Source organism: Triticum urartu, chromosome 1A (assembly GCF_056163025.1).
Source record: "Triticum urartu cultivar PI428250 chromosome 1A, HENAU_Tu73, whole genome shotgun sequence".
Lineage (NCBI taxonomy): Eukaryota > Viridiplantae > Streptophyta > Magnoliopsida > Poales > Poaceae > Triticum > Triticum urartu.
This window is the reverse complement of record NC_141873.1, coordinates 402,879,841-402,884,384: the sequence shown is the minus strand read 5'-3', so window position 1 is coordinate 402,884,384 and position 4,544 is coordinate 402,879,841.

Genomic DNA, 4,544 nt, shown 5'->3' with positions numbered 1-4,544 from the left:
GTGAGTAGTGAAACTATTTCACATTGTTTTAATTGAAGACCAAACTCGTAACTCAAATATTTTACCTCTGCGATCATATCGTAGAAACTTTTATTTTCTTGTCACGATGATTTTCCACTTCACTCTGAAATTCTTTGAACTTTTCAAATGTTTCAGACTTATGTTTCATCAAGTAGATATACTCATATCTGCTCAAATCATCTGTGAAGATCAGAAAATAATGATACTTGTCGCGAGCCTCAATATTTATCGGACCACATACATCAGTATGTATGATTTCCAACAAATCTGTTGCTCGCTCCATTGTTCCGAAGAACAGAGTCTTAGTCATCTTGCCCATGAGGCATGGTTCGCAAGCATCAACTGATTCATAATCAAGTGATTCCAAAAGCCCATCAGCATGGAGTTTCTTCATGCGCTTTACACCAATATGACCTAAACGGCAGTGCCACATATGAGTTGCACTATCATTATTAACTTCACATCTTTTGGTTTCAATATTATGAATATGTGTATCACTACGATCGAGATCCAATGAACTTGTTTCATTGGGTGTATGACCATCGAAGGTTTTATTCATGTAAACAGAACAACAATTATTCTCTGACTTTAATGAATAACCGTATTACAATAAACATGATCAAATCATATTCATGCTTAACACAAATACCAAATAACACTTATTCAGGTTCAACACTAATCCCGATAGTATAGGGAGTGTGCGATGATGATCATATCAATCTTGGAACTACTTCCAACACACATCGTCACTTCATCCTTAACTAGTCTCTGTTTATTCTACAACTCCTGTTTCGAGTTACTACTCTTAGCAACTGATCTAGTATCAAATACTGAAGGGTTGCTATAAACACTAGTAAAGTACACATCAATAACATGTATATCAAATATACTTTTGTTCACTTTGCCATCCTTCTTATCCGCCAAATACTTGGGGCAGTTCCGCTTCCAGTGACCAGTCCCTTTGCAGTAGAAGCACTTAGTCTCAGGCTTAGGACCAGACTTGGGCTTCTTCACTTGAGCAGCAACTTGCTTGCCATTCTTCTTGAAGTTCCCCTTCTTCCCTTTGCCCTTTTCTTGAAACTAGTGATCTTGTCAACCATCAACACTTGATTTTTTTTTCGATTTCTACCTTCGTCAATTTCCGCATTACAAAGAGCTTGGGAATCGTTTCCGTTATCCCTTGCATATCATAGTTCATCACAAAGTTCTACTAACTTGGTGATGGTGACTAGAGAATTCTGTCAATCACTATCTTATCTGGAAGATTAACTCCCACTTGATTCAAGCGATTGTTGTACTCAGACAATCTGGGCACATGCTCATTAGTTGAGCGATTCTCCTCCATCTTTTAGCTATAGAACTTGTTGGAGACTTTCATCTCTCTCAACTCGGGTATTTACTTGAAATATTAACTTCAACTCCTGGAACATCTCATATGCTCCATGACGTTCAAAACGTCTTTGAAGTCCCGATTCTAAGCCATTAAGCATGGTGCACTAAACTATCAAGTAGTCATCATATTGAGCTAGCCAAACTTTCATAACGTCTGCATCTGCTCCTGCAATAGGTCCGTCACCTAGCGGTGCATCAAGGACATAATTCTTCTGTGCAGCAATGAGGATAAACCTCAGATCACGGATCCAATCCGCATCTTTGCTACTAACATCTTTCAACACAATTTTCTCTAGGAACATATCAAAATAAACACAGGGAAGCAACAACGCGAGCTATTGATCTACAACATGATTTGCAAAATACTACCAGGACTAAGTTCATGATAAATTTAAGTTCAATTTAATCATATTACTTAAGAACTCCCACTTAGATAGACATCCCTCTAATCCTCTAAGTGATCACGTGATCCAAATCAACTAAACCATGTCCGATCATCACGTGAGATGGAGTAGTTTTCAATGGTGAACATCGTTATGTTGATCATATCTACTATATGATTCACGCTCGACCTTTCGGTCTCCGTGTTCCGAGGCCATATCTGCATATGCTAGGCTCGTCAAGTTTAACCCGAGTATTCTGCGTGTGCAAAACTGGCTTGCACCCGTTGTAGATGGACGTAGAGCTTATCACACCCGATCATCACGTGGTGTCTGGGCACGACGAACTTTGGCAACGGTGCATACTCAGGGAGAACACTTCTTGATAATTAGTGAGAGATCATCTTATAATGCTACCGTCAAACTAAGCAAAATAAGATGTATAAAAGATAAACATCATATGCAATCAAAATATGTGACATGATATGGCCATCATCATCTTGCGCCTTTGATCTCCATCTCCAAAGTACTGTCATGATCTCTATTGTCACCGGCATGACACCACGATCTTCATCATCTTGATCTATATCAATGTGTCATCACACGGTCGTCTCGCCAACTATTGCTCTTGCAACTATTGCTATTGCATAGCGATAAAGTAAAGCAATTATTTGGCGCTTGCATCTTATGCAACAAAAAGACAACCATAAGGCTTTTGCCAGTTGCCGATAACTTTAACAAAACATGATCATCTCATACAACAACTTATATCTCATCACGTCTTGACCATATCACATCACAACATGCCCTGCAAAAACAAGTTAGACATCCTCTACTTTGTTGTTGCAAGTTTTACGTGGATGCTACGGGCTTAAGCAAGAACCAATATTACCTACGCATTAAAACCACAACGATAGTTTGTCAACTTGGTGCTGTTTTAACCTTTGCAAGGACCGGGCGTAGCCACACTCGGTTCAACTAAAGTTGGAGAAACTGTCACCCGCTAGCCACCTTTGTGCAAAGCACGTCGGGAGAACCAGTCTCGCGTAAGCGTACGCGTAATGTCGGTCCGGGCCGCTTCATCCAACAATACCGCCGAACCAAAGTATGACATGCTGGTAAGCAGTATGACTTATATCGCCCACAACTCACTTGTGTTCTACTCGTGCATATAACATCAACATATAAAACCTAGGCTCGGATGCCACTGTTGGGGAACGTAGTAATTTCAAAAAATTTCCTACGCACACGCAAGATCATGTGATGCATAGCAACGAGAGGGGGGAGTGTGATCTACATACCTAGTAGATCGACAACGGAAGCGTTTGGTTGATGTAGTCGTACGTCTTCACGATCCGACCGATCAAGCACCGAAACTACGGCACCTCCGAGTTCTAGCACACGTTCAGCTCGATGACGATCCCCGGACTCCGATCCAGCAAAGTGTCGGGGAAGAGTTCCGTCAGCACGACGGCGTGGTGACGATCTTGATGTACTACTGTTGCAGGGCTTCGCCTAAGCACCGCTACAATATTATCGAGGACTATGGTGGCTGGGGGCACCGCACACGGCTAAGGAATAGATCACGTGGATCAACTTGTGTCTCTCTGGGGTGCCCCTGCCTCCGTATATAAAGGATCAAGAGGGGAGGCCGGCCGGCCACATATGGCGCGCCAGGAGGAGTCCTACTCCCTCCGGGAGTAGGACTTCTCCCCCAATCCTTGTTGGAATAGGATTCATAAGGTGGAAAAGAGAGGGAGAGAAGGAAGAGGGCGCCGGCCCCCTCTCTCCTTGTCCTATTCGGACTAGGGGGGAGGGGCGCACGGCCCAAGCCCTGGCAGCCTCTCCTATTTTCCCACTATGTCCCATTAAGGCCCATATAGCTCCTGCGGGGTTCCGGTAACCTCCCGGTACTCCGGTAAAATCCCGATTTCACCCGGAACACTTCCGATATCCAAACATAGGCTTCCAATATATCAATCTTTATGTCTCGACCATTTCGAGACTCTTCGTCATGTCCGTGATCATATCCGGGACTCCGAACAACCTTCGGTACATCAAAATGCATAAACTCATAATATAACTGTCATCGTAACCTTAAGCATGCGGACCCTACGGGTTCGAGAACAATGTAGACATGACCGAGACATGTCTCCAGTCAATAACCAATAGCGGGACCTGGATGCCCATATTGGCTCCTACATATTCTATGAAGATCTTTATCGGTCAGACCGCATAACAACATACGTTGTTCCCTTTGGCATCGATATGTTACTTGCCCAAGATTCGATCGTCGGTATCCAATACCTAGTTCAATTTCATCACCGGCAAGTCTCTTTACTCGTTCCGTAATACATCATCTCACAACTAACATATTAGTTGTAATGCTTGCAAGGCTTATGTGATGTGCATTACTGAGAGGGCCCAGAGATACCTCTCCGACAATCGGAGTGACAAATCCTAATCTCGAAATACGCCAACCCAACATCTACCTTTGGAGACACCTGTAGTACTCCTTTATAATCACCCAGTTACGTTGTGACGTTTGGTAGTACCCAAATGTTCCTCTGGTAAACGGGAGTTGCATAATCTCATAGTCATAGGAACATGTATAAGTCATGAAGAAAGCAATAGCAACATACTAAACGATCGGGTGCTAAGCTAATGGAATGGGTCATGTCAATCAGATCATTCAACTAATGATGTGACCCCGTTAATCAAATAACAACTATTTTGTCTATGGTTAGGAAA